The sequence below is a fragment of the Lepisosteus oculatus genome, chromosome 1, assembly GCF_040954835.1.
Source record: "Lepisosteus oculatus isolate fLepOcu1 chromosome 1, fLepOcu1.hap2, whole genome shotgun sequence".
Lineage (NCBI taxonomy): Eukaryota > Metazoa > Chordata > Actinopteri > Semionotiformes > Lepisosteidae > Lepisosteus > Lepisosteus oculatus.
In genome coordinates this window covers 5552663-5575620 of record NC_090696.1, presented here as the reverse complement: position 1 = coordinate 5575620, position 22958 = coordinate 5552663, and the positions used below count along the sequence as shown (strand labels likewise).

At 50.5% G+C, this 22958-nt stretch overlaps 5 non-coding genes across 5 annotated transcripts; 3 read left to right on the top strand and 2 right to left on the bottom strand.

Moving 5' to 3' along the window:
• The first annotated feature begins 68 nt into the window (after window positions 1-68).
• On the top strand, window positions 69-232 carry LOC138241409 (U1 spliceosomal RNA). Its single transcript, XR_011190638.1, has one exon. It is a non-coding gene; the product is annotated as a U1 spliceosomal RNA (small nuclear RNA).
• Window positions 233-1617: 1385 nt separating this feature from the next.
• Window positions 1618-1736, bottom strand: LOC138241757 (5S ribosomal RNA). The gene has a single exon (XR_011191028.1). It is a non-coding gene; the product is annotated as a 5S ribosomal RNA (ribosomal RNA).
• Window positions 1737-8536: 6800 nt separating this feature from the next.
• On the top strand, window positions 8537-8706 carry LOC138241435 (U1 spliceosomal RNA). The gene has a single exon (XR_011190660.1). It is a non-coding gene; the product is annotated as a U1 spliceosomal RNA (small nuclear RNA).
• A 1385-nt stretch (window positions 8707-10091) lies between these two features.
• LOC138241745 (5S ribosomal RNA) lies at window positions 10092-10210 on the bottom strand. Its single transcript, XR_011191011.1, has one exon. It is a non-coding gene; the product is annotated as a 5S ribosomal RNA (ribosomal RNA).
• A 7947-nt stretch (window positions 10211-18157) lies between these two features.
• Window positions 18158-18327, top strand: LOC138241433 (U1 spliceosomal RNA). Its single transcript, XR_011190659.1, has one exon. It is a non-coding gene; the product is annotated as a U1 spliceosomal RNA (small nuclear RNA).
• The last annotated feature ends 4631 nt before the right edge of the window (window positions 18328-22958 follow it).

The window sequence follows — 22958 nt, the reverse complement described above, 5'->3', positions numbered from 1 at the left end:
GAGGAGCTGGCCTAGGCTGCGAGTACTGTGCTGTGAGTGCGGGCCGCTTGCAGGGGCCTGTCCAACTCATACTTACCTGGCAGGGGAGATACCTTGATCAAGAAGGAGGTTCACCCAGGGCGAGGCTCGGCTATTGCACTCCGGCTGTGCTGACCCCTGCGAATTCCCCAAATGTGGGAATCTCGACTGCATAATTTCTGGTAGTGGGGGACTGCGTTCGCGCTCTCCCCTGATGTGCTTGGTCCAAAATCAGATGCAACAGTGCGGGCGGCTTTGCCTTCTGCTGGGGAGCTGTGCCGGGTGCCCCTGAAGCGGCTTTCAGAGATGGGGGGTCACTGCAGAAACGCCCCGGGGTTTTTCGCGAGCACCGCCTGACAACGTGGTCCTCCTTTTCATGCCTGCTACAGCCATAACGCTATTTGTATAACCACAAAAAACAATCTTGTGCTTATACACGTTAAATGTTCACCTCGTGACAAGGTACTTCAATTGTGATCTTTCAGCTTGTCTGACCCTGGTGGTCTGGCTGACTTTTGCTTCTTCCGCTCTCTGTCCGGGGACAGTAATCCTTTATTGTTTCTCTCACACTCCATCAGTTTGACTTTGTAGTTCAGTCTGTTGCCCGTGTGTGTGTACCAGTTTGTAGTGCCATGTAACCTGACTACCTTACGTCCTGCACTCATAATATAGAGAGAGAGAGAGAGAGATAAATACTGTATATCTTAAGAACAAAATCCAACACCAAAAGCTCTTCATGAGTCGTTATACCCCAGCATTGAAACCGAGTTCTTACCGGCATGCAACACATTGCTAATCCAACCAGAAGATCAAGGTGTGATGGTCAACTTGAAGTGCATGAAGTAAGAGTAAAACGATGTACCCCGAAGCAGGACCACAATTCGAAAGGAGTGGATGCCACTATTTCTCGTATTTTCTTAGTTATAGGTCCATGGAAGCATTTCAAGCTAATTACACTACTCCTCCTGGACATGAATTCCCTTTTCAAAGCGAGTCTTTTTGCTGTAGTTTGCATGGTTTAGGATGCAGATCGAGGTTAGCCTTGATTTGGTCATGGGGGCCTCGGTACTGTATGCTAATGCTAAAGACAGTTCACCAGTTTTCTGATTGTTGGGTTCTGTATCAGTGCAGGAATGTCAAATAGTGAATGGCTGTACCTCTGTTGTATCCGTGCTCAATGAACGAAATCGGTTATAAATGAATGTATGTATATTTGTACGCAAAATGAGTTGTTTATTGACTGACCTTCAATTGCAGATTTAGAGGCAGCTTCGATATTCGTTTTACAGCCGTTTTTTTTCATATGAGTCACACGCATGCCATTCAAAGGGCCACTTTAGCGATGAGCAGATTGATCCATGTTTCTTGTGCATCTGAAGGGATGTGAGGGAGCTTCTCTTTCTGAACTGGCATGCCTTAAAAATGGACGACCGTCGCGATACCGTTTGCCAGTCAGTGTTGCTGGATGAAACAAAAGTGGGAAGATTGAAATGTTTGGTCTTTTCGTGAGCACCCCGGGAAATAAATGTCCATAGTCGAGGGTTTTTCCTCCCAAAGCCTACGGCACCAGCGGCGACCCCTGCTGGCCGGGAGAGCAAAAGCTTACAGCACCTGGTATTCCCAGGCGGTCTCCCATCCAAGTACTAACCAGGCCCGACCCTGCTTAGCTTCCGAGATCAGACGAGATCGGGCGTGTTCAGGGTGGTGTGGCCGTAAGCGAAAGCAACGGCGCCTGACTCGCTACTTGAAGCTGTGTGTGGCGGGGGCTCCGGGCCCCCCGGGCGGGACTCAAGGATCGTTCGTGTGCAACTCTTTGGAAAGGAGCTGCTTTCCAAATCGCATTGCGTGCCTGGATGTTGGCGACTGTGCGACTGTGCTCCCGTGCTCCCTTCAGTTGCCTGGCCCTGCTCTTGCCCCGCACTGGAGCAGGACAAAGAAACTGCACGGAGGAGCACCAGGCAAGTCTTTTCCAGACAAAAACCTCCGGTGCACAGCACACTGCAAACATTTCGGGGCTGTCGCGTGTTTATTTCAGCACATCCATCAAGCGCCGCGGCTGAACGCGCGGCGCCTCCGCCCTCTTGTGGCCTTGCGGCGTCAGAGCAAGAGGCTCCTTCTCGCTGCCCTTCCGCTGTGTTGCAGGGCCCCGAGAGGGAACCCGGAGCGCGCACTGATGGGTGACACCGCCGTGACTCCTTCTCGAGAGAGACGCCCTGGGATTTGGAACGGCCAAGGAGGGTCAGGACACCTCGGTTTGACGCCTCCCCCCGAAGGACGGCGCCTGTTTGTGCAGCAGAGTGTCGCCATCAGGAGGCTGGGGCATAAGAGGGCCACACAGCCCGCAGGGTGAGCGCTCCCTACTGGTCCCAGTCACACCTCTTGCAGGAGCAGCAGCAACCGGAGCTTTCCCGGGGGCCGGCCAGGCTCACACCTGCTGGGCTGCCGGGGGTGAGCCCAGTCGAGAGTCGCAGGGCGAGACCTAGTCACCGGGGAGAAACGATACAAGTGAAGGATTGCTCGGCTCTCGGCACTTGAAAAGACCGACAAATGACTCGTTCCCGCCGGAGCTGATTGTACCCGCATGTGTGGTGTCGTCCTCTCCCCCCGCCCCGCTGTGTTTGCTGTATTGTCTCTGAAGCCGGCCCCCCCGAGACGAGACGGGCTGTTCCTGTGCCCCAATTAACACTTTACAGGTGCCATTCCCCGGCATTGTGGCCATTGTCGGTGCTCACACGCGATAAGATAAGGCGGAGGAGAGCGGGGCATGCCCAGCGCCAGACATTCAAGGAGGGGGCAGTGCGAGGTGAGGTGAGGTGAGGTGCGACACGACACGCCGGAGCCCCGACGCTGCTAACGCGGAGCACTTGTTGGACCGGCATCGAAAGGACGTGTGCGCACGGAGCGAGCCTTCCCTGCGGCGGAGCGCGGGAACTTTCTCCCCCCCGCCCCCGCTGCAGGAGTTGTGTGCGCTGCAGCGGTGCCGAGAGAAAAGCACAGAAGGCAGCAGGCTCTGGAGAGCAGGTAAGAGACGGAGCCTTGTGGGCAGGCGAGCAGGCTCGTTTTTTTGGAAATTGCTGAAAAGGTTTGTTCGGTGTGTGGCAGGCGCACGTCGCGAGCTTGCGTGGCGATCTGCCGGCCTGGTGATATGTAAATGAGGCCGAATTGCATCCCGGGACATGCTGCGGATGCGAAATGGCGACTGCAGATGTGTAGGAAACGACGCGCTCGTTTTCTCGCTTTGCCCTCGCTTTTGAGTGTTAGTGTGGCGTGTGAGTGTGCGAAAGAGTGGGCCCAGCAGGAGGCGGTGGCGTGCGGGGCGAGGAGCTGGCCTAGGCTGCGAGTACTGTGCTGTGAGTGCGGGCCGCTTGCAGGGGCCTGTCCAACTCATACTTACCTGGCAGGGGAGATACCTTGATCAGTCTGTAGGTGGAGTAGTTGGATTGTTTTTCTTTTGTTGGAAGCAGTGTTCGATTTGCGGTTTTTGAAATGGCAACCTTTGGATCCCGTAAGAATGCTGTACGTTTTGAGCTCTTGGATGACCTCTTCATGGATCGTATGCAGTTCAGCAGAAAAGTGTTACAGAAGGAACTTGGCTTTGAACCTCGGCACTTGGATTTCATCTTCGCTCTCCCAGGTCAGAAAGCATTTGAGGTTGTATTTGCTACCTATCCTCTGTTTGAACAATGCGTGGATGTGTTTGAGGCAAAAAGAGGCAAAGTTCCTGCACTTGAGAAGATCAACTTGCAGCCTCTGACACAGAGAGAGAGGAAAACGGTGCATGTTGTTATGTTCTCGGAACTGGCAAAGACGGAGGACATTCACACCTGGCTTAACCAGTACTGCACCGTCCACCATGGAACTGAGGTTAGAGATGTTGATGGTATAAAAACAGGAGCAAGGAAATTCGAGGTTCGCTTGCTACCGGACAGCGTAAATGGAGGCTTAAGGCACCTGCCCTCTACAATCCGGCTGGGCGCCTGCAATGGCTATGTGTTTTATGTGGGACAACCAAAGGTGTGTCGGCGCTGTGGTGCTGTGGGACACCTGGCATCGTCCTGCACTGTGAAATGCTGCAAGACCTGTGGCAAACAGGGACATTTAGCCTCTGACTGTTCAATGCTGCCAAAGTGCAATTTATGTGGCTCGGAAGGACACGTTTTTAAGAACTGCCCTCACGCCTACGCCAATAAACTCAAAATGAGAAAGGATGAGGCAGTGCTTGTTTCAGCCAAACCGGCCCGAAAATCCAAAGCAAACAACAAGTCAAACAAAGAACCCTTGTTGGACAAAGACTCTCAGCCTCCAGCCAGGATCAGTCCTGCTGTGGCTCCGGGGCTGGTGGAAGAGAAATCCACTACGCCCCCACAACCGCAGACTGCACCAGACAAGCACGAGGGTTTGAAAACCCCCGAGAACAGCGAGGACCCCTCCCCCACTCCTGCTCCTCAGAACGAGGGCCAGTGTGGGGCCCCCCGGTGGAGCGGGTCCAGCGAGGATACCCAGGATTCAGCGGAGCTGCTTTTCTCAGACTCTGCAAGTGCTACAGATGCCCTCCTCTCCTCCATCCAGTCCATCACGGAGGATCTGCAGCAGCTGGTGGGTGAGGGGGAAGAGGAGACTGGTGCATCGGCTGCACCCCTTTCCCCTCAGTGCTCCCAGGAGCTGGACTTGAGGAAAAGAAAAAATGACTCTGTTTTCTCCCCGAGCGAGGAGGAAGGAGAGCATGGCGATGGGGACAGCTGGAACCTCTCCACCCCTCCCTCTACCCCCTTCCTTGAAATGGACTCTGTGAACGCTTTTACTGCTGCCACCCTGATGAAGGCTCATTCAGAGGATGGCTGGCAGGAAATTGGTAAGAAGAAAAAGAAAAAGAAAAAGATAACAGGTGAGACCGAAGAGAAATGTGTTTTGTAAAGACTGGTTCCACTTTCTTATGTAATATGGCTCTTAACATAATTTCTCTTAATACAAGAGGTATCAATGACAGAGTTAAATGCCAGTCTGTCTTTGATTACCTCCAGCAGAGAGAGGGAGATGTGTTGATGTTGCAGGAGTGTGCTTTAGCCTATCAAGAGAGGTATAAAAGTTTTGAAGATAGGTGGGATAAAGGGCCTTCTGTTTGGTCAGGGGACAATAACAACAGAGCCTCTGGCGTGGCCATTCTTTTCAAAGGATGGGCATTCAAATTGAAAAGTATTCAGAGGGTCATAGATGGCAGGTTGCTGTGTGTGGATGTGGAATGGGGGACCGTTAACCTGCGGCTAATCAATGTGTATTGCCCTACTGACGTAGGAGGAAGGGTGGAGCTACTCAAGGCACTCTCCCCCCTATTGTTATGCAGCACAGACGTGATAGTGGGAGGGGATTTTAATTGTATCTTAGAGCACACAGACAGGCAGTCTAGCTCGCCGATAAAATTGGATTCCAGCTCACTGGCCCTGCAAAACTTAGTTCAAGACTTTAAACTCTCAGACACATATAGATGTATATATCCCACAACAGCAGGATATACATGGTCAGGGAGGAATAGCAGCTCCAGAATTGACTATTGCTTTGTCTCAGAGAGAGTGAAAGTTGTTGGGGTCACTCTTCAGCCTGTCTTCTTCTCAGATCATCAGGCTTTAGGGTGTAGAGTGGAACTCCAGGGCGGGACTGTCTTTGGCCCAGGCCTCTGGAAACTCAACACAAAGCTGCTAGAGAACGAGGGGGTAGTATCCCGCTACAAGGAGAAACTATCACAGTGGCTGTCCTTGCAGTGTCTGTACGGGTCAGTAGGAGAGTGGTGGGAGGAGGTGAAGGTGAGGACAAAGGCCTTTTTCATGGCTGAGGGAAGGAAGGCTGCTGCCAGACGGAGAGGAGTGCTAGCCAGGAAACAGAGGCAGCTGCAGCGTCTCTACACGATGCTGCACAGTGGCTTCGATGTGCTCGAGGATATCGCCCTTTTAAAAAAGGACATCCGGAGGATAGCCGAAGAAAGTAGTCGAGGAGTGCTGTTAAGAAGCAGTGTGCAGTTCTTGGAAGAAAATGAGAAGTGTACTCGCTTCTTTTTCAGGAAAGTGGTAGGCTCCAAGACTGTCATGGAAAGTGTAGTTGATGAGGAGGGACGAGAGAGAACAGAGCCGAGTGCTATCCTCTCCTGCACCGAGGCCTTCTACTCAAGACTGTACAGCTCTACAGAGGTAAAGGATGAAGATATTCATTTTTTTACCTCAAAGCTAGAAAACATTTTGAGTGAAGAAGATAGGGAAGTACTTGAGAGGGATTTGACAGTAGAAGAGCTGAGACAGGCTATGGAGAGCTTACAGAAGGGGAAAACTCCGGGTGCTGACGGGCTCCCTAAAGAATTTTATTGCACCTTTTGGGATCTGCTTCAGGATCCGCTACTGCTCCTATTCGAGGAAAGCTACAAGACAGAATTGCTGCCTGACTCCTTAAGAGAAGGCACTATCTCTCTCTTGTTTAAGAAAGGAGCAAAAAATGACATAAAGAACTGGAGACCCCTCAGCCTGTTAGGCGTGGACACTAAGATCCTGTCCAAAGCCCTTTTCCTGCGCCTACAAAATGTAGTGGCCTCACTGGTAGGGAAAGAACAGACTTGTGGGATAGCAGGACGCCTGATGAGCGACAACCTGGCCTTGTTGAGGGATGTCTGTCTGTACTCTGAGGATCGCTCCCTCCCTCTGTGCATTTTAGGTGTAGACCTAGAAAAGGCCTTTGACCGCCTAAACCGGCAGTACTTAACATCGGTACTTGAGCACATGAAGTTTGGCCCCATCATGAGAAAGTGGATTAACCTGCTGTACACAGGTAGCAACAGCAGAGTCATGGTTAATGGCAATAGATCACGCACCTTTGAAGTCTGTTCAGGGGTGAGGCAGGGCTGCCCATTATCCCCCTTGTTATTCGTTTTGGCTATGGAGCCCTTAGCCTGTGCCTTGCGCCAGGATCAGGCCATTAATGGGATACCAGTGCCTGGAAGTGGGGGAGGAGAGGTAAAGACGTCTCTATACATGGATGACGTCACCCTGCTCCTCTCTGACAATGCCTCAATTAGCAGAGCTCTGCAGTGCTGTGATCGGTTCTCTTTGGCTTCCTCCGCAAAAATTAACACATCTAAGAGTGAGATTTTTTATCAGAACTGGAGGGAGCCAAAAGAAGGACATGATCTCAGGCTGCAAGAGAAGAGAATTAAGGTCCTGGGGGTGTATTTTGGAGAAGAGATGGGAACAGTAAATTGGCAGAACAAATTGCCAATCTTAAACAAAAAACTGATGCAATGGAAGGACCGAGACCTCACCATGACAGGGAAGGTGCTGGTCATCAAAGCCGAGCTCTTGCCTGTCTTGAATTTTCTGGCTTCTACCTTCCCAATCCCACACCGTGTTGCGGCGGTGATGAGGAGATTGATGTTTCAATTTCTATGGGGTGGGAAGCAGGAAAGACTCAGAAGGGAAATAATGTACAGGCCGCTACCCTCAGGGGGGAAGTCTGTCCCAGATATTGCTACGAAGCTGCTGTGCATTTTCCTGGCCTCTGTGCTGAGAGGCTTTGCAACAGCACCTGCAGCGCATACCTGGACTTATTTTTCCAGGCTCTGGGTAGGTAGGGAGGTGTTCAGAGTGTGGGGTGTCAGACCCAAGCTGGACGTCCCACTCTCTGACACATGCCCTGCAATTTATGGGACAGTTAAAAGTTTTCTAAGATCTCACCCAATTGGCCATATTCCCCTCCGAGATGTCAGCGTCCAAAAACTGGAAGATTTCGTAGCACCCCAGAACAATAGGCAGACCCCTGTGGGCATTTTAACATCAGCCCAAACAAGGAAGGTGTGGAAACACACATCCTCTAAATTTCTGTGCAACATTCACAGAGATTTAGCCTGGAGGGTCGTCCACCAGTGCTTACCGGTACGAACTTTCTTGTACCGTAGGGGCCTCACCCCCAGCCCTCGCTGCGTTAGGGTGGGCTGCGGCGAGGAGGAGACTGTGACCCACCTCCTGTGGTCCTGCTTTTTTGCTAAGGCCTTCTGGGCACAGTTTGAAGATTGGTTGCAGGCTCTCTCGCCCCAATTTACCCTGACCGCTGCTTTCATCATATACGGCATCTCTCCTGTCAAGCTTCCTCCTGACGTGTTTGACAGGATCTGGGCCGTGGTGAACAGTGGGAAAGACGCCCTGTGGAGAGTGAGGAACATGGGGCTGTTCAAAGGCATCGAGGTCCCAGTCAAGGCAGCAGGTAGCCTGGCCCTGTTCATCACCCGAGAGAACTATTACCTCAGAGATCTGTGGAGAGAAGGGAGGGAGGAAGCAGAAAATCTGTGGGAAATAGAGGGCATTGGACAGTATCTCAAGAAACTGTGAAAAACATTATCATGTTTAAGTAAAGAATGTGATTTGCACCAGAAAAAAAGAAATTGTTGCTATGTAACTGGTTCCGTGTCAAAATGTAATGAGATGTGATCATATATACTGTTTTAAGTATGTATATTAATGTAAAGCTTTCTGATTTGTGATTTCCTGTATTTTTTTGTGAAAAGAAAATAAAGTTCTTAAAAATCGAAATCGGTTCACCCAGGGCGAGGCTCGGCCATTGCACTCCGGCTGTGCTGACCCCTGCGAATTCCCCAAATGTGGGAATCTCGACTGCATAATTTCTGGTAGTGGGGGACTGCGTTCGCGCTCTCCCCTGATGTGCTTGGTCCAAAATCAGATGCAACAGTGCGGGCGGCTTTGCCTTCTGCTGGGGAGCTGTGCCGGGTGCCCCTGAAGCGGCTTTCAGAGATGGGGGGTCACTGCAGAAACGCCCCGGGGTTTTTCGCGAGCACCGCCTGACAACGTGGTCCTCCTTTTCATGCCTGCTACAGCCATAACGCTATTTGTATAACCACAAAAAACAATCTTGTGCTTATACACGTTAAATGTTCACCTCGTGACAAGGTACTTCAATTGTGATCTTTCAGCTTGTCTGACCCTGGTGGTCTGGCTGACTTTTGCTTCTTCCGCTCTCTGTCCGGGGACAGTAATCCTTTATTGTTTCTCTCACACTCCATCAGTTTGACTTTGTAGTTCAGTCTGTTGCCCGTGTGTGTGTACCAGTTTGTAGTGCCATGTAACCTGACTACCTTACGTCCTGCACTCATAATATAGAGAGAGAGAGAGAGAGATAAATACTGTATATCTTAAGAACAAAATCCAACACCAAAAGCTCTTCATGAGTCGTTATACCCCAGCATTGAAACCGAGTTCTTACCGGCATGCAACACATTGCTAATCCAACCAGAAGATCAAGGTGTGATGGTCAACTTGAAGTGCATGAAGTAAGAGTAAAACGATGTACCCCGAAGCAGGACCACAATTCGAAAGGAGTGGATGCCACTATTTCTCGTATTTTCTTAGTTATAGGTCCATGGAAGCATTTCAAGCTAATTACACTACTCCTCCTGGACATGAATTCCCTTTTCAAAGCGAGTCTTTTTGCTGTAGTTTGCATGGTTTAGGATGCAGATCGAGGTTAGCCTTGATTTGGTCATGGGGGCCTCGGTACTGTATGCTAATGCTAAAGACAGTTCACCAGTTTTCTGATTGTTGGGTTCTGTATCAGTGCAGGAATGTCAAATAGTGAATGGCTGTACCTCTGTTGTATCCGTGCTCAATGAACGAAATCGGTTATAAATGAATGTATGTATATTTGTACGCAAAACGAGTTGTTTATTGACTGACCTTCAATTGCAGATTTAGAGGCAGCTTCGATATTCGTTTTACAGCCGTTTTTTTTCATATGAGTCACACGCATGCCATTCAAAGGGCCACTTTAGCGATGAGCAGATTGATCCATGTTTCTTGTGCATCTGAAGGGATGTGAGGGAGCTTCTCTTTCTGAACTGGCATGCCTTAAAAATGGACGACCGTCGCGATACCGTTTGCCAGTCAGTGTTGCTGGATGAAACAAAAGTGGGAAGATTGAAATGTTTGGTCTTTTCGTGAGCACCCCGGGAAATAAATGTCCATAGTCGAGGGTTTTTCCTCCCAAAGCCTACGGCACCAGCGGCGACCCCTGCTGGCCGGGAGAGCAAAAGCTTACAGCACCTGGTATTCCCAGGCGGTCTCCCATCCAAGTACTAACCAGGCCCGACCCTGCTTAGCTTCCGAGATCAGACGAGATCGGGCGTGTTCAGGGTGGTGTGGCCGTAAGCGAAAGCAACGGCGCCTGACTCGCTACTTGAAGCTGTGTGTGGCGGGGGCTCCGGGCCCCCCGGGCGGGACTCAAGGATCGTTCGTGTGCAACTCTTTGGAAAGGAGCTGCTTTCCAAATCGCATTGCGTGCCTGGATGTTGGCGACTGTGCGACTGTGCTCCCGTGCTCCCTTCAGTTGCCTGGCCCTGCTCTTGCCCCGCACTGGAGCAGGACAAAGAAACTGCACGGAGGAGCACCAGGCAAGTCTTTTCCAGACAAAAACCTCCGGTGCACAGCACACTGCAAACATTTCGGGGCTGTCGCGTGTTTATTTCAGCACATCCATCAAGCGCCGCGGCTGAACGCGCGGCGCCTCCGCCCTCTTGTGGCCTTGCGGCGTCAGAGCAAGAGGCTCCTTCTCGCTGCCCTTCCGCTGTGTTGCAGGGCCCCGAGAGGGAACCCGGAGCGCGCACTGATGGGTGACACCGCCGTGACTCCTTCTCGAGAGAGACGCCCTGGGATTTGGAACGGCCAAGGAGGGTCAGGACACCTCGGTTTGACGCCTCCCCCCGAAGGACGGCGCCTGTTTGTGCAGCAGAGTGTCGCCATCAGGAGGCTGGGGCATAAGAGGGCCACACAGCCCGCAGGGTGAGCGCTCCCTACTGGTCCCAGTCACACCTCTTGCAGGAGCAGCAGCAACCGGAGCTTTCCCGGGGGCCGGCCAGGCTCACACCTGCTGGGCTGCCGGGGGTGAGCCCAGTCGAGAGTCGCAGGGCGAGACCTAGTCACCGGGGAGAAACGATACAAGTGAAGGATTGCTCGGCTCTCGGCACTTGAAAAGACCGACAAATGACTCGTTCCCGCCGGAGCTGATTGTACCCGCATGTGTGGTGTCGTCCTCTCCCCCCGCCCCGCTGTGTTTGCTGTATTGTCTCTGAAGCCGGCCCCCCCGAGACGAGACGGGCTGTTCCTGTGCCCCAATTAACACTTTACAGGTGCCATTCCCCGGCATTGTGGCCATTGTCGGTGCTCACACGCGATAAGATAAGGCGGAGGAGAGCGGGGCATGCCCAGCGCCAGACATTCAAGGAGGGGGCAGTGCGAGGTGAGGTGAGGTGAGGTGCGACACGACACGCCGGAGCCCCGACGCTGCTAACGCGGAGCACTTGTTGGACCGGCATCGAAAGGACGTGTGCGCACGGAGCGAGCCTTCCCTGCGGCGGAGCGCGGGAACTTTCTCCCCCCCGCCCCCGCTGCAGGAGTTGTGTGCGCTGCAGCGGTGCCGAGAGAAAAGCACAGAAGGCAGCAGGCTCTGGAGAGCAGGTAAGAGACGGAGCCTTGTGGGCAGGCGAGCAGGCTCGTTTTTTTGGAAATTGCTGAAAAGGTTTGTTCGGTGTGTGGCAGGCGCACGTCGCGAGCTTGCGTGGCGATCTGCCGGCCTGGTGATATGTAAATGAGGCCGAATTGCATCCCGGGACATGCTGCGGATGCGAAATGGCGACTGCAGATGTGTAGGAAACGACGCGCTCGTTTTCTCGCTTTGCCCTCGCTTTTGAGTGTTAGTGTGGCGTGTGAGTGTGCGAAAGAGTGGGCCCAGCAGGAGGCGGTGGCGTGCGGGGCGAGGAGCTGGCCTAGGCTGCGAGTACTGTGCTGTGAGTGCGGGCCGCTTGCAGGGGCCTGTCCAACTCATACTTACCTGGCAGGGGAGATACCTTGATCAGTCTGTAGGTGGAGTAGTTGGATTGTTTTTCTTTTGTTGGAAGCAGTGTTCGATTTGCGGTTTTTGAAATGGCAACCTTTGGATCCCGTAAGAATGCTGTACGTTTTGAGCTCTTGGATGACCTCTTCATGGATCGTATGCAGTTCAGCAGAAAAGTGTTACAGAAGGAACTTGGCTTTGAACCTCGGCACTTGGATTTCATCTTCGCTCTCCCAGGTCAGAAAGCATTTGAGGTTGTATTTGCTACCTATCCTCTGTTTGAACAATGCGTGGATGTGTTTGAGGCAAAAAGAGGCAAAGTTCCTGCACTTGAGAAGATCAACTTGCAGCCTCTGACACAGAGAGAGAGGAAAACGGTGCATGTTGTTATGTTCTCGGAACTGGCAAAGACGGAGGACATTCACACCTGGCTTAACCAGTACTGCACCGTCCACCATGGAACTGAGGTTAGAGATGTTGATGGTATAAAAACAGGAGCAAGGAAATTCGAGGTTCGCTTGCTACCGGACAGCGTAAATGGAGGCTTAAGGCACCTGCCCTCTACAATCCGGCTGGGCGCCTGCAATGGCTATGTGTTTTATGTGGGACAACCAAAGGTGTGTCGGCGCTGTGGTGCTGTGGGACACCTGGCATCGTCCTGCACTGTGAAATGCTGCAAGACCTGTGGCAAACAGGGACATTTAGCCTCTGACTGTTCAATGCTGCCAAAGTGCAATTTATGTGGCTCGGAAGGACACGTTTTTAAGAACTGCCCTCACGCCTACGCCAATAAACTCAAAATGAGAAAGGATGAGGCAGTGCTTGTTTCAGCCAAACCGGCCCGAAAATCCAAAGCAAACAACAAGTCAAACAAAGAACCCTTGTTGGACAAAGACTCTCAGCCTCCAGCCAGGATCAGTCCTGCTGTGGCTCCGGGGCTGGTGGAAGAGAAATCCACTACGCCCCCACAACCGCAGACTGCACCAGACAAGCACGAGGGTTTGAAAACCCCCGAGAACAGCGAGGACCCCTCCCCCACTCCTGCTCCTCAGAACGAGGGCCAGTGTGGGGCCCCCCGGTGGAGCGGGTCCAGCGAGGATACCCAGGATTCAGCGGAGCTGCTTTTCTCAGACTCTGCAAGTGCTACAGATGCCCTCCTCTCCTCCATCCAGTCCATCACGGAGGATCTGCAGCAGCTGGTGGGTGAGGGGGAAGAGGAGACTGGTGCATCGGCTGCACCCCTTTCCCCTCAGTGCTCCCAGGAGCTGGACTTGAGGAAAAGAAAAAATGACTCTGTTTTCTCCCCGAGCGAGGAGGAAGGAGAGCATGGCGATGGGGACAGCTGGAACCTCTCCACCCCTCCCTCTACCCCCTTCCTTGAAATGGACTCTGTGAACGCTTTTACTGCTGCCACCCTGATGAAGGCTCATTCAGAGGATGGCTGGCAGGAAATTGGTAAGAAGAAAAAGAAAAAGAAAAAGATAACAGGTGAGACCGAAGAGAAATGTGTTTTGTAAAGACTGGTTCCACTTTCTTATGTAATATGGCTCTTAACATAATTTCTCTTAATACAAGAGGTATCAATGACAGAGTTAAATGCCAGTCTGTCTTTGATTACCTCCAGCAGAGAGAGGGAGATGTGTTGATGTTGCAGGAGTGTGCTTTAGCCTATCAAGAGAGGTATAAAAGTTTTGAAGATAGGTGGGATAAAGGGCCTTCTGTTTGGTCAGGGGACAATAACAACAGAGCCTCTGGCGTGGCCATTCTTTTCAAAGGATGGGCATTCAAATTGAAAAGTATTCAGAGGGTCATAGATGGCAGGTTGCTGTGTGTGGATGTGGAATGGGGGACCGTTAACCTGCGGCTAATCAATGTGTATTGCCCTACTGACGTAGGAGGAAGGGTGGAGCTACTCAAGGCACTCTCCCCCCTATTGTTATGCAGCACAGACGTGATAGTGGGAGGGGATTTTAATTGTATCTTAGAGCACACAGACAGGCAGTCTAGCTCGCCGATAAAATTGGATTCCAGCTCACTGGCCCTGCAAAACTTAGTTCAAGACTTTAAACTCTCAGACACATATAGATGTATATATCCCACAACAGCAGGATATACATGGTCAGGGAGGAATAGCAGCTCCAGAATTGACTATTGCTTTGTCTCAGAGAGAGTGAAAGTTGTTGGGGTCACTCTTCAGCCTGTCTTCTTCTCAGATCATCAGGCTTTAGGGTGTAGAGTGGAACTCCAGGGCGGGACTGTCTTTGGCCCAGGCCTCTGGAAACTCAACACAAAGCTGCTAGAGAACGAGGGGGTAGTATCCCGCTACAAGGAGAAACTATCACAGTGGCTGTCCTTGCAGTGTCTGTACGGGTCAGTAGGAGAGTGGTGGGAGGAGGTGAAGGTGAGGACAAAGGCCTTTTTCATGGCTGAGGGAAGGAAGGCTGCTGCCAGACGGAGAGGAGTGCTAGCCAGGAAACAGAGGCAGCTGCAGCGTCTCTACACGATGCTGCACAGTGGCTTCGATGTGCTCGAGGATATCGCCCTTTTAAAAAAGGACATCCGGAGCATAGCCGAAGAAAGTAGTCGAGGAGTGCTGTTAAGAAGCAGAGTGCAGTTCTTGGAAGAAAATGAGAAGTGTACTCGCTTCTTTTTCAGGAAAGTGGTAGGCTCCAAGACTGTCATGGAAAGTGTAGTTGATGAGGAGGGACGAGAGAGAACAGAGCCGAGTGCTATCCTCTCCTGCACCGAGGCCTTCTACTCAAGACTGTACAGCTCTACAGAGGTAAAGGATGAAGATATTCATTTTTTTACCTCAAAGCTAGAAAACATTTTGAGTGAAGAAGATAGGGAAGTACTTGAGAGGGATTTGACAGTAGAAGAGCTGAGACAGGCTATGGAGAGCTTACAGAAGGGGAAAACTCCGGGTGCTGACGGGCTCCCTAAAGAATTTTATTGCACCTTTTGGGATCTGCTTCAGGATCCGCTACTGCTCCTATTCGAGGAAAGCTACAAGACAGAATTGCTGCCTGACTCCTTAAGAGAAGGCACTATCTCTCTCTTGTTTAAGAAAGGAGCAAAAAATGACATAAAGAACTGGAGACCCCTCAGCCTGTTAGGCGTGGACACTAAGATCCTGTCCAAAGCCCTTTTCCTGCGCCTACAAAATGTAGTGGCCTCACTGGTAGGGAAAGAACAGACTTGTGGGATAGCAGGACGCCTGATGAGCGACAACCTGGCCTTGTTGAGGGATGTCTGTCTGTACTCTGAGGATCGCTCCCTCCCTCTGTGCATTTTAGGTGTAGACCTAGAAAAGGCCTTTGACCGCCTAAACCGGCAGTACTTAACATCGGTACTTGAGCACATGAAGTTTGGCCCCATCATGAGAAAGTGGATTAACCTGCTGTACACAGGTAGCAACAGCAGAGTCATGGTTAATGGCAATAGATCACGCACCTTTGAAGTCTGTTCAGGGGTGAGGCAGGGCTGCCCATTATCCCCCTTGTTATTCGTTTTGGCTATGGAGCCCTTAGCCTGTGCCTTGCGCCAGGATCAGGCCATTAATGGGATACCAGTGCCTGGAAGTGGGGGAGGAGAGGTAAAGACGTCTCTATACATGGATGACGTCACCCTGCTCCTCTCTGACAATGCCTCAATTAGCAGAGCTCTGCAGTGCTGTGATCGGTTCTCTTTGGCTTCCTCCGCAAAAATTAACACATCTAAGAGTGAGATTTTTTATCAGAACTGGAGGGAGCCAAAAGAAGGACATGATCTCAGGCTGCAAGAGAAGAGAATTAAGGTCCTGGGGGTGTATTTTGGAGAAGAGATGGGAACAGTAAATTGGCAGAACAAATTGCCAATCTTAAACAAAAAACTGATGCAATGGAAGGACCGAGACCTCACCATGACAGGGAAGGTGCTGGTCATCAAAGCCGAGCTCTTGCCTGTCTTGAATTTTCTGGCTTCTACCTTCCCAATCCCACACCGTGTTGCGGCGGTGCTGAGGAGATTGATGTTTCAATTTCTATGGGGTGGGAAGCAGGAAAGACTCAGAAGGGAAATAATGTACAGGCCGCTACCCTCAGGGGGGAAGTCTGTCCCAGATATTGCTACGAAGCTGCTGTGCATTTTCCTGGCCTCTGTGCTGAGAGGCTTTGCAACAGCACCTGCAGCGCGTACCTGGACTTATTTTTCCAGGCTCTGGGTAGGTAGGGAGGTGTTCAGAGTGTGGGGTGTCAGACCCAAGCTGGACGTCCCACTCTCTGACACATGCCCTGCAATTTATGGGACAGTTAAAAGTTTTCTAAGATCTCACCCAATTGGCCATATTCCCCTCCGAGATGTCAGCGTCCAAAAACTGGAAGATTTCGTAGCACCCCAGAACAATAGGCAGACCCCTGTGGGCATTTTAACATCAGCCCAAACAAGGAAGGTGTGGAAACACACATCCTCTAAATTTCTGTGCAACATTCACAGAGATTTAGCCTGGAGTGTCGTCCACCAGTGCTTACCGGTACGAACTTTCTTGTACCGTAGGGGCCTCACCCCCAGCCCTCGCTGCGTTAGGGTGGGCTGCGGCGAGGAGGAGACTGTGACCCATCTCCTGTGGTCCTGCTTTTTTGCTAAGGCCTTCTGGGCACAGTTTGAAGATTGGTTGCAGGCTCTCTCGCCCCAATTTACCCTGACCGCTGCTTTCATCATATACGGCATCTCTCCTGTCAAACTTCCTCCTGACGTGTTTGACAGGATCTGGGCCGTGGTGAACAGTGGGAAAGACGCCCTGTGGAGAGTGAGGAACATGGGGCTGTTCAAAGGCATCGAGGTCCCAGTCAAGGCAGCAGGTAGCCTGGCGCTGTTCATCACCCGAGAGAACTATTACCTCAGAGATCTGTGGAGAGAAGGGAGGGAGGAAGCAGAAAATCTGTGGGAAATAGAGGGAATTGGACAGTATCTCAAGAAACTGTGAAAAACATTATCATGTTTAAATAAAGAATGTGATTTGCACCAGAAAAAAAGAAAATTGTTGCTATGTAACTGTTACCGTGTCAAAATGTAATGAGATGTGATCATATATACTGTTTTAAGTATGTATATTAATGTAAAGCTTTCTGATTTGTGATTTCCTGTATTTTTTTGTGAAAAGAAAATAAAGTTCTTAAAAATCGAATCGGTTCACCCAGGGAAGCAGGAAAGACTCAGAAGGGAAATAATGTACAGGCCGCTACCCTCAGGGGGGAAGTCTGTCCCAGATATTGCTACGAAGCTGCTGTGCATTTTCCTGGCCTCTGTGCTGAGAGGCTTTGCAACAGCACCTGCAGCGCGTACCTGGACTTATTTTTCCAGGCTCTGGGTAGGTAGGGAGGTGTTCAGAGTGTGGGGTGTCAGACCCAAGCTGGACGTCCCACTCTCTGACACATGCCCTGCAATTTATGGGACAGTTAAAAGTTTTCTAAGATCTCACCCAATTGGCCATATTCCCCTCCGAGATGTCAGCGTCCAAAAACTGGAAGATTTCGTAGCACCCCAGAACAATAGGCAGACCCCTGTGGGCATTTTAACATCAGCCCAAACAAGGAAGGTGTGGAAACACACATCCTCTAAATTTCTGTGCAACATTCACAGAGATTTAGCCTGGAGTGTCGTCCACCAGTGCTTACCGGTACGAACTTTCTTGTACCGTAGGGGCCTCACCCCCAGCCCTCGCTGCGTTAGGGTGGGCTGCGGCGAGGAGGAGACTGTGACCCATCTCCTGTGGTCCTGCTTTTTTGCTAAGGCCTTCTGGGCCCAGTTTGAAGATTGGTTGCAGGCTCTCTCGCCCCAATTTACCCTGACCGCTGCTTTCGTTAGATACGGCATCTCTCCTGTCAAGCTTCCTCCTGACGTGTTTGACAGGATCTGGGCCGTGGTGAACAGTGGGAAAGACGCCCTGTGGAGAGTGAGGAACATGGGGCTGTTCAAAGGCATCGAGGTCCCAGTCAAGGCAGCAGGTAGCCTGGCCCTGTTCATCACCCGAGAGAACTATTACCTCAGAGATCTGTGGAGAGAAGGGAGGGAGGAAGCAGAAAATCTGTGGGAAATAGAGGGAATTGGACAGTATCTCAAGAAACTGTGAAAAACATTATCATGTTTAAATAAAGAATGTGATTTGCACCAGAAAAAAAGAAAATTGTTGCTATGTAACTGTTACCGTGTCAAAATGTAATGAGATGTGATCATATATACTGTTTTAAGTATGTATATTAATGTAAAGCTTTCTGATTTGTGATTTCCTGTATTTTTTTGTGAAAAGAAAATAAAGTTCTTAAAAATCGAAATCGGTTCACCCAGGGCGAGGCTCGGCCATTGCACTCCGGCTGTGCTGACCCCTGCGAATTCCCCAAATGTGGGAATCTCGACTGCATAATTTCTGGTAGTGGGGGACTGCGTTCGCGCTCTCCCCTGATGTGCTTGGTCCAAAATCAGATGCAACAGTGCGGGCGGCTTTGCCTTCTGCTGGGGAGCTGTGCCGGGTGCCCCTGAAGCGGCTTTCAGAGATGGGGGGTCACTGCAGAAACGCCCCGGGGTTTTTCGCGAGCACCGCCTGACAACGTGGTCCTCCTTTTCATGCCTGCTACAGCCATAACGCTATTTGTATAACCACAAAAAACAATCTTGTGCTTATACACGTTAAATGTTCACCTCGTGACAAGGTACTTCAATTGTGATCTTTCAGCTTGTCTGACCCTGGTGGTCTGGCTGACTTTTGCTTCTTCCGCTCTCTGTCCGGGGACAGTAATCCTTTATTGTTTCTCTCACACTCCATCAGTTTGACTTTGTAGTTCAGTCTGTTGCCCGTGTGTGTGTACCAGTTTGTAGTGCCATGTAACCTGACTACCTTACGTCCTGCACTCATAATATAGAGAGAGAGAGAGAGAGAGATAAATACTGTATATCTTAAGAACAAAATCCAACACCAAAAGCTCTTCATGAGTCGTTATACCCCAGCATTGAAACCGAGTTCTTACCGGCATGCAACACATTGCTAATCCAACCAGAAGATCAAGGTGTGATGGTCAACTTGAAGTGCATGAAGTAAGAGTAAAACGATGTACCCCGAAGCAGGACCACAATTCGAAAGGAGTGGATGCCACTATTTCTCGTATTTTCTTAGTTATAGGTCCATGGAAGCATTTCAAGCTAATTACACTACTCCTCCTGGACATGAATTCCCTTTTCAAAGCGAGTCTTTTTGCTGTAGTTTGCATGGTTTAGGATGCAGATCGAGGTTAGCCTTGATTTGGTCATGGGGGCCTCGGTACTGTATGCTAATGCTAAAGACAGTTCACCAGTTTTCTGATTGTTGGGTTCTGTATCAGTGCAGGAATGTCAAATAGTGAATGGCTGTACCTCTGTTGTATCCGTGCTCAATGAACGAAATCGGTTATAAATGAATGTATGTATATTTGTACGCAAAACGAGTTGTTTATTGACTGACCTTCAATTGCAGATTTAGAGGCAGCTTCGATATTCGTTTTACAGCCGTTTTTTTTCATATGAGTCACACGCATGCCATTCAAAGGGCCACTTTAGCGATGAGCAGATTGATCCATGTTTCTTGTGCATCTGAAGGGATGTGAGGGAGCTTCTCTTTCTGAACTGGCATGCCTTAAAAATGGACGACCGTCGCGATACCGTTTGCCAGTCAGTGTTGCTGGATGAAACAAAAGTGGGAAGATTGTAATGTTTGGTCTTTTCGTGAGCACCCCGGGAAATAAATGTCCATAGTCGAGGGTTTTTCCTCCCAAAGCCTACGGCACCAGCGGCGACCCCTGCTGGCCGGGAGAGCAAAAGCTTGGTATTCCCATACTTATACTTACATACTTATACTTACACTCATACTTACCTGGCAGGGGAGATACCTTGATCAGCCTGTAGGTGGAGTAGTTGGATTGTTTTTCTTTTGTTGGAAGCAGTGTTCGATTTGCGGTTTTTGAAATGGCAACCTTTGGATCCCGTAAGAATGCTGTACGTTTTGAGCTCTTGGATGACCTCTTCATGGATCGTATGCAGTTCAGCAGAAAAGTGTTACAGAAGGAACTTGGCTTTGAACCTCGGCACTTGGATTTCATCTTCGCTCTCCCAGGTCAGAAAGCATTTGAGGTTGTATTTGCTACCTATCCTCTGTTTGAACAATGCGTGGATGTGTTTGAGGCAAAAAGAGGCAAAGTTCCTGCACTTGAGAAGATCAACTTGCAGCCTCTGACACAGAGAGAGAGGAAAACGGTGCATGTTGTTATGTTCTCGGAACTGGCAAAGACGGAGGACATTCACACCTGGCTTAACCAGTACTGCACCGTCCACCATGGAACTGAGGTTAGAGATGTTGATGGTATAAAAACAGGAGCAAGGAAATTCGAGGTTCGCTTGCTACCGGACAGCGTAAATGGAGGCTTAAGGCACCTGCCCTCTACAATCCGGCTGGGCGCCTGCAATGGCTATGTGTTTTATGTGGGACAACCAAAGGTGTGTCGGCGCTGTGGTGCTGTGGGACACCTGGCATCGTCCTGCACTGTGAAATGCTGCAAGACCTGTGGCAAACAGGGACATTTAGCCTCTGACTGTTCAATGCTGCCAAAGTGCAATTTATGTGGCTCGGAAGGACACGTTTTTAAGAACTGCCCTCAGGCCTACGCCAATAAACTCAAAATGAGAAAGGATGAGGCAGTGCTTGTTTCAGCCAAACCGGCCCGAAAATCCAAAGCAAACAACAAATCAAACAAAGAACCCTTGTTGGACAAAGACTCTCAGCCTCCAGCCAGGATCAGTCCTGCTGTGGCTCCGGGGCTGGTGGAAGAGAAATCCACTACGCCCCCACAACCGCAGACTGCACCAGACAAGCACGAGGGTTTGAAAACCCCCGAGAACAGCGAGGACCCCTCCCCCACTCCTGCTCCTCAGAACGAGGGCCAGTGTGGGGCCCCCCGGTGGAGCGGGTCCAGCGAGGATACCCAGGATTCAGCGGAGCTGCTTTTCTCAGACTCTGCAAGTGCTACAGATGCCCTCCTCTCCTCCATCCAGTCCATCACGGAGGATCTGCAGCAGCTGGTGGGTGAGGGGGAAGAGGAGACTGGTGCATCGGCTGCACCCCTTTCCCCTCAGTGCTCCCAGGAGCTGGACTTGAGGAAAAGAAAAAATGACTCTGTTTTCTCCCCGAGCGAGGAGGAAGGAGAGCATGGCGATGGGGACAGCTGGAACCTCTCCACCCCTCCCTCTACCCCCTTCCTTGAAATGGACTCTGTGAACGCTTTTACTGCTGCCACCCTGATGAAGGCTCATTCAGAGGATGGCTGGCAGGAAATTGGTAAGAAGAAAAAGAAAAAGAAAAAGGTAACAGGTGAGACCGAAGAGAAATGTGTTTTGTAAAGACTGGTTCCACTTTCTTATGTAATATGGCTCTTAACATAATTTCTCTTAACACAAGAGGTATCAATGACAGAGTTAAATGCCAGTCTGTCTTTGATTACCTCCAGCAGAGAGAGGGAGATGTGTTGATGTTGCAGGAGTGTGCTTTAGCCTATCAAGAGAGGTATAAAAGTTTTGAAGATAGGTGGGATAAAGGGCCTTCTGTTTGGTCAGGGGACAATAACAACAGAGCCTCTGGCGTGGCCATTCTTTTCAAAGGATGGGCATTCAAATTGAAAAGTATTCAGAGGGTCATAGATGGCAGGTTGCTGTGTGTGGATGTGGAATGGGGGACCGTTAACCTGCGGCTAATCAATGTGTATTGCCCTACTGACGTAGGAGGAAGGGTGGAGCTACTCAAGGCAATCTCCCCCCTATTGTTATGCAGCACAGACGTGATAGTGGGAGGGGATTTTAATTGTATCTTAGAGCACACAGACAGGCAGTCTAGCTCGCCGATAAAATTGGATTCCAGCTCACTGGCCCTGCAAAACTTAGTTCAAGACTTTAAACTCTCAGACACATATAGATGTATATATCCCACAACAGCAGGATATACATGGTCAGGGAGGAATAGCAGCTCCAGAATTGACTATTGCTTTGTCTCAGAGAGAGTGAAAGTTGTTGGGGTCACTCTTCAGCCTGTCTTCTTCTCAGATCATCAGGCTTTAGGGTGTAGAGTGGAACTCCAGGGCGGGACTGTCTTTGGCCCAGGCCTCTGGAAACTCAACACAAAGCTGCTAGAGAACGAGGGAGTAGTATCCCGCTACAAGGAGAAACTATCACAGTGGCTGTCCTTGCAGTGTCTGTACGGGTCAGTAGGAGAGTGGTGGGAGGAGGTGAAGGTGAGGACAAAGGCCTTTTTCATGGCTGAGGGAAGGAAGGCTGCTGCCAGACGGAGAGGAGTGCTAGCCAGGAAACAGAGGCAGCTGCAGCGTCTCTACACGATGCTGCACAGTGGCTTCGATGTGCTCGAGGATATCGCCCTTTTAAAAAAGGACATCCGGAGCATAGCCGAAGAAAGTAGTCGAGGAGTGCTGTTAAGAAGCAGAGTGCAGTTCTTGGAAGAAAATGAGAAGTGTACTCGCTTCTTTTTCAGGAAAGTGGTAGGCTCCAAGACTGTCATGGAAAGTGTAGTTGATGAGGAGGGACGAGAGAGAACAGAGCCGAGTGCTATCCTCTCCTGCACCGAGGCCTTCTACTCAAGACTGTACAGCTCTACAGAGGTAAAGGATGAAGATATTCATTTTTTTACCTCAAAGCTAGAAAACATTTTGAGTGAAGAAGATAGGGAAGTACTTGAGAGGGATTTGACAGTAGAAGAGCTGAGACAGGCTATGGAGAGCTTACAGAAGGGGAAAACTCCGGGTGCTGACGGGCTCCCTAAAGAATTTTATTGCACCTTTTGGGATCTGCTTCAGGATCCGCTACTGCTCCTATTCGAGGAAAGCTACAAGACAGAATTGCTGCCTGACTCCTTAAGAGAAGGCACTATCTCTCTCTTGTTTAAGAAAGGAGCAAAAAATGACATAAAGAACTGGAGACCCCTCAGCCTGTTAGGCGTGGACACTAAGATCCTGTCCAAAGCCCTTTTCCTGCGCCTACAAAATGTAGTGGCCTCACTGGTAGGG